The following is a 10,164-nucleotide window of genomic DNA, read 5'->3' as shown; positions in this document are numbered from 1 at the left end:
TTTTGTTCATTTGATTCCAAAATGCATTTTTCTTTAATTTTCTGTAGTTAGTAAATAGCATTTGGAGATCTATTTGGGACTCAACTCTGATTCTAAAACAAAAAGGTAAGTATTCTGATATCATTTATACCCTTCTTTCTATATGGGAATATCTCTTCATAACATAAATTACTCAAAGGAACAAAAAATGTTGAGTATCATAGTTGGATGAATAAAGAAATCTAATGCAGTTTTTTTTTTTTTTTTCTGTAAAAACAAACGAAAAAGCATTTTGGTAAAAGTATGTAATTATCATATTTAGATTCTCTAAAATGAAAAAAATTGGTGAAGTTATAAAGTGAGGGGTTAATCATAATATAATTATAACTTTAATTATATGTGAATCTCATCATTTTAATTTAAGAGTGAATAATCTCTCATTTTATTACTTTACCAACTTTTTCGTTTTAAAAAAGCTTAATTTGTAATTGTTATATGTAGTGAACCGTGTTGTAGTTTGGGAAGTATATTGTTACTGCCTCTATTAAATTGTTTCCAATAAAGAATACTTGTGAGAAATTTTTTATAATAATAGTAATAGTCGTCATAAACATCTTTAGGTAATAATTTCGACGTCTGGTCTGGACGGTAAGATGGGTAGGTGAGATGAGATGAGAGTACCTGCAAGAGATATCGATGCCTAAATTAACAAAAGTTTTAGTAGATTGAATAAGATTGGGTTGAAAAAAAATACCTGTGTACCAAGGTATTTAAAGTAATGGTCGTGTAGAGTCATTTCTTGGAGATACCTTATAAAGACAATGGATGGTTATTTCTTTATAGAATGGAAGGTTATCCCCCATGTCATAAGTAGTTATTACTTGGGGATAATAACGAGGGAGCATTTGACTTGCTATTCAAGTCGGGTTGGATAATAAAGGCGTACATGGGTCAGGCGAAATCGGGTTTGTTCTAATTCAGATCCGACTTTAAATACATAGCGGGTCTTTTTTTAGACTATAATCCGACCCTAGACCGATGAAACCTAAATATTTTCGGGGTCTAAATCGGGTTGAAAATCGGACTTTTAAAACTTTAACAATAATTTATAAAAAACTTATTTATAAAAAAATTTATTTATGATGCACTTATGTATAATGAATAAACTTGTTATCGAGAAGTTGATATCCATATTTAAATTTGAATTTATCTATAAATTCATATTTAAATTTGAATTTATCTATAAATTCTAATTTGATGTTTCTTTGATCTATCTTCTAATTCAACAAGTGTGATTAAAAATAAAACAATAAGCTTCTAATTAATATAACATAATATTGGAATTAATTTAAAATATATATACATTTTTTAGTTCTCTTAGGGTGCACATGAATCGGGTTAAGCCGGGTTCGCTTTGACCTGGACCCGGTCCTAAATAATGACCGAGTCTATTTTTTTAGACCCGTACTCGACCTAAACCCAATGAAATCACACTAAATTAGTCCCTAAAATGTTCGGGTCTGGATTGAGTCGAACCATGTACACCCTTGACGAATAAGGCCACATGAATTGAATATTTGCTATTGGGTTGACTTTATCAAGCCCAATTTTTTTTTTTTTTTGTCTTAAATAGATTGGATAATCCCCAATTTTAGGTACCACAACACACCTACATTACATACTCACCCACACTTGACACAACACTAAAAAGCTTGAACCTAGGTGCGCGTATTAAGAGGTATATAGTTTTACCAATTGAGCTAATCAAACCCAATTCTAAACATAACTAGTCTACTAAGGAAAAAATGGACTTGGTTAAGGTTCTATAATCCCAAGTATACATAATTTTTTTAACTATTGTCTTATATTAATTTTTTTTTATAAAAAGTCAAAATTTAAAATTTTTAATCATAAAAATTTTAGTATTATATTATTCAATAATTTATTTTTTAAAAATTTAAACTAACAAAAGAGCGTACAAAAATAATTATATCCCCAACGATATTAAACCGTAATTTCTCAATAATTAAGTGATGGGTCGATTATTATAAATCTTGATGAAACTAGGTAGCACATTATTGGGTACATGAGGATAAGTTTTTTTTTTTTTTTTCAAAACAATTGAATTTCATCCGGCAAAAGTACAAATATTTTTGTATGAGGATAAGATTGTGTTAGCAATTTTGCATGAATCACTATAGTAACTAGATTTAAACTCGTGCCTTGCATAGAACTAAAATGATTTAATTTTATATATAAAAGATTTTTTTAATAACAAAATTTTTAAAAATTAATATTAAATCTAAATAAATTGTGAGAACATTATATATTTTAATATTTAAAAAAATTCATCATCTAATATATATGTTTAGTAAATTTAAATACTATAGTGCAAGAATAAACGTAATAAGAATATAATATTTCAATAATTAAAGGTAACATTCATCTTTTCATGAATTATAATATCATGTATTTTTAATATTATTATTATAATTAAATAATTTTAAAAAATATAAATTATTGAAAAAAAATAATATATAAGTGACAAAAATAATATATAATTGATAAACATAATTAGATAAAAAAAAACTTAAAATATTGTAAAAATATTATATATTATAATATTTTTGGAATTCATCACCCAACAATACATATAATGAACAAATTATTTATCAAATCAAAATAAAAAATTATGGTCATCAATCAATTTTTTTAAAATTGTGCAAAATATTAACAAAGATAAAGAAAAAAGAGTAAAAGACATAAGATTATGTGAGAAAAGATAAAGAAAATATGTGAAATGAATGTTGATTTATATAATAAACATGAATAAAAATGAGAATAAAAAAAGAAAATAAATTAAGTTTTATTAATTAAATAATTTATATTTATTAAAGAGAAATAACATTACCACTAAAAATCATAGAATAACTTACCTAAAAATCATGAGTAAAAACTAAAAAGAGATCATTAAAAAATAAGGAAAAACACTAAATAAGAAGAATAAAAAAAGATAAAAAAAAACTATAAGATGATAATTTCACTAAAATATTTACATAAAAATATTAAAATTTATCTAATATGTCAAGAAGTTATTGTGTTATTACTTAATTTTTCTTTTTATATATTATAATAAATTAATAGATAGATAAATAAATACATAAATAGATTTTTGTTAATGAAATTTATTCTTCAAAAAAATATTAGAATATAGACCATTGATATAAGTTAATAATTTTATACCATATTTCTTTTGTAGAATTAAATTATTTAGTTAGTATGTAAAATTATTAGATTAATGTTAAATTGATTATATAAATACTATTTTTTATAATAGTATAAATATAATTCTAAAATAAATTAAATAATTTTTTTATATTATTATAATAGATAATATAACAATTTTATATAAAATTTATAAACTTATATATCATTCATCCACCCTAATATTATTTTGTACTCTTCTTTAATATATATATATATATATATATATATATATATATATATATATATATATATAACTAAATAATAACAGTGATGGCAGTGGTAGTCCATAGATTACTAGATTCCAATCCGTTACAGTCTTTGTATTTGGATTGGTCCTAAATTTTGTTGGTCTCTGCTGCATGTCGTATTCTCTTTTCTATCACGGGCTCTTACATTTTTGCTTGGCCCACCCAGCAATTTTGTTTTATGCTGTTTCTTTTTTTTCCCTCACAATTTGATTGTGATCATTGTTGAATTTGGCATTTAGAATAATTGATAAAAATTCATATCCAATCGTTTTTATATAAATTTGATAATTAAAAATATTTGATAATAATTTAATTAAATTTATTAAATTATTTAATATTTTTTTATTAATAGCTTCATATAAAGATAATTGTATGTTGCCAATGAGTAATAGTTCAAATGGCATAGTCTCCCCATACTCAATTAAGAGGTTGCGGGTTCGAGTCTCCTATCTTTGGTAAAAAAAAAAAAAAAATTGTATGTGAATTTTCACAAAAAATAACTATAATAAAATTGATATTAGTGACAATTTTTTTTTTTTTGTAACAATAACATCATAGTTACTAGCTAATTCTTTTAGTTGATTTACTTTTTTATGATAATTATATATTTGTCGTATTATTATATGTTATAATAACAAATTATAGGTTTTTTGTAACCATTAGAAGGATTTTTTATTGATAATTATTATAATGGTCACAGTATAAGACAATCAACGTATGTTTTATCGATAAATGTGTTAGCAATTATCTTTATGGGTTTTGTTAATATGTGTTCTAAGAATATATGATATATTTATTATTAATGAAAAAATTTAAATATTTTTATTTAATAAATATAAAATAAATACATTAAAATTTAATTTTTTATATTTTTAATTAAAAAATTTAATTTTATAATATTAATATGTGCTCTAAAAATACAAGATAGATAAATCCTTATGTTATTGTTGTTAAAGTCAAAATATTATCATTAAGAGTGACTTTTTGGGTAATATATTAAGAGGTATTGTATAAAAAGTAACGATACATGACCAATAAATATTATTTTTTGTTAGTACTTGATCAGTAATAATTTATACTCATATTTATAAAAATTTTACATACAAAAAAGGTATAATTTGCACCTAAATTTATCAGAATTTATATACATAAATAAATATAATTTACACTCATATTTTTTAAAATTTACATTTATAAATTAATAAAATTTATTTATTAAAGATAATTTAGTGTTTATGCTAAGATAAATAATGATTAAAACTATTAAAAATTATTGATCCTAAGAATTTTTCTTCTATAAATACTCTCTATATTTAGATTTTTTTTTTTTTTGTTATTACATAGGAAATTATATTGAGAATTTGATGCCTCAATTATCACCTCTAATTTTAAATTATACCTAAAGGCTATGGTATTGGTTGGCACGGCAGTGAATGTGACACAAATGATTCTGATCATCTTTCTTTATTAACATACGAAAGAATCAGAATCTTGTTATAAATTCAGTCTTAAGTGTAACACTGATAAGAAACCTTCAAGAGGTTGGTTTGGTATTAGCTATACATATTATAGTATAGTAGCTATATATATCTAAAGATCTTATTATTTTGTTGAATAATTTAATTATCTTTCCGAAAGTAAGATTGCATAGTTCATATTTGTATATCTCCTTAATGATTAGGGCCAATTTTAATTTAATTAATCATACATACATAAAGGCATCAAAGGCACTCATCGATTTAATTAGTTATTATATCACATTTCCAAACTTACATTGGATCACAAACCTAAATGGAACTTGGAACCCCAAAATGAAAAACTCACCATCGCCAAATTCAGATAAAGAAAATCTATGTGTTATTTATTTTATTTAATGTTTTTCCTTTAATTATATATATGGACCAACTAGAAGAAAATTGCATGCATGATGAGAGACTGATACAAGGGAAGAAAAAGGTGATGAATCTCTTCTTTTTTGCCTTAAATTTATTTAGTATATAATTTTTCTTAAAACCACATATATGCTATAAATAAAGGTTTAATGTTGTTTCTAATAATGATTTATTTACTTCTAAATAAACTAGATTAACAACTTAGAAGGCAAGTTTAGCTACAAAATGTTTCGACACTACAAAAAATACGCTCATTTGCGGTTTTCTTTATATTTGCAATGGTTTTTAACCCTCACAAAATGTGTTACGACAGTTTACTCAACTGACATAATTAGGTGTCTTGCAATTTAATTCCAAGAGTTCTTCTAAAATCGACACTATTCCATAAAAAAGTTCCGGCGGTTAAATATTAAAAAGTGGTTAAATTATTATTTGAAATCCTCAACCGAGATTTAACTGTAATTAAATCGAATATAACAAAATAATATATTTATACATTAAATATACAACTTTTTTAAAAGATAATTGTTTGTATTTTATTAATTATTTTAAATTGATTAACTGTTAAAAAATCAGATCAATTTGACCGGTTAATCAATTATTTGACTAGTTATTTCAATTTTCTTATCGGTTTACTACGAACATTTTTACCCTAAGCCAAACCGGTTGAATAGCCAATTTTCGGTTAATTTAGTCAAATCAGCCGGTTTTGTCGGTTCTCCGAAGAATGGTTCGATTGTCAAACTAATTAGACCTAGGAGAAATGTCCCGAACACAAACAATATTGTTTGATATAAAAAGAAACCGTGGCACTGTAAAAAGTAAAAACTAAAAAGTGTAATGTACGTACCATATATATTATTAGGGTGTAGTAGTGGCATGAACACATACATTCATACATTACAAATTCAGTGAACTAGTTGTTATTAATTCGTTGGAGGGATATATATAATTGTGTTGAGTGTATAGTATTTTCTCAGTGTCACATGTTTGTATAGTAAAAATAGTTAACAGTGATATGTTGGTAGCGAAAAGCAGCAACATTATTAATACTGTTTAAATAGGATTACCCGTTGGTTCCCACGTGTATATATATTAATTAATTATTAATATATGAATTTGGAAAAAAAAAAATTATATGAACATGATCCTTCCAAGGAATATATGGAAAGGAAGTATCATCTATCAAATAATATAAGACTCATAATAATCCCTCTCCCAGGAATATGTTGCAGTAACGACATGTCATGTCATCTTAATTTTATACACACATATATATATTTTTTAATATTATTAGATTTAATTATTATGTTAATATTTATAATTTTATTAAATTTATAATTAAGTTTTTATATTTTTTTAGTTAAATTTTTATATTATTTTTAATTTTATAATTAAGTTTTTTTGTATTAAAAATATTAAATTAACAGAATATTACTTAAAAAATGTAATTATTAATCTAATTAAATTTTTAATGATAATCACATTCAATTTATAAAAAAATATTTTGTTAATTTTAATATGTTTTTTACTGATAAGGACTTAATTATAAAATTAAAAATAATATAAAAATACAATTTATATATATATATATATATATATATATATAAAAAGATCTAATTACAAATTTTATAAAATTATGAAGAGAAACAAAATAATTAAACCTTATTATTATTATTTGCTATAAATTCAACATGAAATCAAATTAATTAATTTAAGTGTTCCCAAAAGAAAAATACCTAGTACATGTTCATATTCTTTTAAAGATTGATAAAGTTTTGTAGCATAATTTGTTTGATTGATAATGTGTTAGTACATGTTCATATCATGTATGTAATAAAATAATTTTATTTATTATTTTGTTCCATATATATAAAGATAAAGAAAGAGGGAAAATGGAAAGAAGTGATAGTGAGAATGTTAGTTAGCAGAAAGATGAATGAGTTATTTGTGCATTGAACACATGATGGATGATGGAATGGGGTCCGAACATATCTCAGTGAGTAGTGACTTTCAAAGTGTGGAATTGGGGACCTGAATGAATGAATCAATGAATGAATATGATTATTTGTATCATAACATTTTATTTCTTGGGAAAGTGATAAGGACTAAGTTCAGTATCATGTTGTAGTTGTAGTTGTAGTGGACCACTTCTCTCTCTCTCTCTCTCTCTCTCTCTCTCTCTGCAATAATTTCAGAAATTAATTTAAAAATGAAAAAAATAGTGTAATTCAAGTATATTATATCATGATGTGTTATGTAAGAATGTAAATTTAAAATTTTATAGACCTGAAAAACGCAACTTGTGTTTGTCAGAAGAACAATAGACAAAAAAAAATATAATGATACTGCAAAACACAACCTGTATTTTTCTAAGAAATAAAAGCACAGGTCGAAACATGTCTTCTGTATGTAGACAAGATCTGCCACTTTGACTACTTTTTTCTATGGCAGAATACAATTTATCTTTTACAGAAAGACATGTTACATGTTTGACACGTATATAAACTGAGTCTTTCTATACTTCACATATTCATCTGTGTTTTGCTGATGCAGATGAATGAAGAAGTATTCTTCTGGAGAAGGAAAAAGTTTGTGTGAAAAGAGAAAATCAATAAGAATTGTGAGAGGATTTTTTTTGTGTGTGCAAATTTATTTGTGTTAAAATAGTTCGTGATTTTATGTTAGCTCATACTGCTACTGACACAGTCTGGTTAAACAACCTACATATTATGCTTCGATTGTCATAAAAAATTTCTTCTACCATCTACTGTGATAATTCTAGTGCAGTTCTTCTAATTACAAATCTGATCCTCCATAATCACTTAAAAAGCATTTTAAAGTAGATCTTCATTTTATTCGAAAAAAAAGTTAACAAAAAGTAATTGTTTATAGTTTACATTCCTTTTAATTCTCGAATTACTGATTTTCTTATTAAACCACTGCCTCCTTTATCTTTTCCGTATTTCAAAACCAAATTCAGAATTGGAAAAGTCTAGAGAGCTAGCAACTTTTTCAAATTTTGACCAGCATGTAATTAGCAAAGAAAAATGAGCCATTGGATGAAATCTCACACCAATCTCACACCATTAAAATCATCATTAATGACTATTTGATGGCTACAAATCACAAAAATTACTAGCCTCTAACACTACTCGACAAAATTTATATACTCCTATATCTCGGAGTTTGCCAAAGGGTATAAACTATAACGAATCATAAAGGATTGAGCAACCAACTCATAACAAAAAGTAGTTAGAATGCAAGACTTTGTTTCTTGCTAACTAAGTCAACATACCCTACTTCTTGTTCTGTGATATCAAATCTCGACTATATATATTGTGATAAAAATATGATGCTCATTTTGTGTTTTCCATCATAATATAAACCCCTCCCCTTTCCCCAAAAAAATTCACAATTATTTAAATGTCACAAACATTCTCAATTAATCAAATCTTTGCCGTGAGAATATTGAATTCCCTATTGGAAGGCCACATGATCCTAACAAGTATTCATGGGGCACTATTTAATATTTATTATATTTGTTATTATTATATATACAAAGAAAATTCCATCTTTGTGTGATTGGGACTGCCATGAAAGCAAAATGTTGCCCCTTTTAGTAAGCAAATAATGAAATTTTCTCTTTATAAGATTATATTATCTTAGGCTAATCATTGAATCACGAACTACGCAATCTTTCTTGCCGTTTTTCCATACACTTAAATTTAATTTTTAGCTGTTTTATATATAATGAATTTATTTAATTTTAAGAAACACATATGATGGATGATTAAATGTACACGTGGCTATCACATGTTTTCACCTACATAAATTAGATTATGATTGGTATTAAAGTTATTAAAAAAATATTTTTTAAAATATATAATAAATGTGTTAAAAAGCTATATATTCATTTATTTTATAATTTTTTATATTAACAATACTTGAAAATAAAATTCTATTTGTTACCTATATGTAATAAACTAATAATTAATATCCATCATAAATTATGTTAGTTCGACAAAATTATCCAAAATAATTAGCTTTTAAATTGGGTACTTTTGTGGAACATTTTTATAACTTTGTCAAATTAATACAATCTTTGAAGTTTGGATTGTATTTTTTATAGTTAGAATAATTGTCAATGTTTAAGTAATTCATAATTAAAAATGATAATTTATTATAATAAAACGTTTCTTTTTCCTTCCTTGACATAAGATATTTGTTAACCAAATGTATTTTGCATAGTAATTAATAGAGACAGTTAGAGATATAATTATTTATACATCTAATTTAATTTTTTACGGTATTTTTTTGTCTGGCAAATCAATGGATAATTTGTACTGATTGAAATTTCATTTAAGAGTTTATTATATATACACGACGAAATTTAAATATCTGACACTTAGGTAGTGTTTGTTTTGAGGTATTGAGACAAAGATTGAGAGACTGAGACTCAGTATCATGTTTGTTGATTCAGAGACTGGTACTAAAATTTCTGTCTCTATCCTTAAAATTTCAGTATTTCAGTACCTCCAAAAAGTAGGGACACAGAGGACTAAAATTTTTAGAGATGGAGACTGAAACTTTAATAACATTTTATACCTAAAATATCCTCCCTTCAATTAATTAATTCCAATTTTACCCTTTGTACACATTCTTGTTTCAATTTCTGTCTCTTACTTTGTACTAAATAGAATACTGAGATTTATTTCAATCTCTATCTCTCAGTCTCAGTCTTTCCATCTCTGTTTCTCTACCAAACACTATCTTAC

The sequence above is a fragment of the Arachis ipaensis genome, chromosome B7 (assembly GCF_059453495.1).
Source record: "Arachis ipaensis isolate K30076 ecotype BB chromosome B7, ASM5945349v1, whole genome shotgun sequence".
Classification (NCBI taxonomy): Eukaryota; Viridiplantae; Streptophyta; class Magnoliopsida; order Fabales; family Fabaceae; genus Arachis; species Arachis ipaensis.
The sequence above is the reverse complement of the archived record's forward strand: the minus strand, read 5'-3'. Positions refer to the sequence as shown.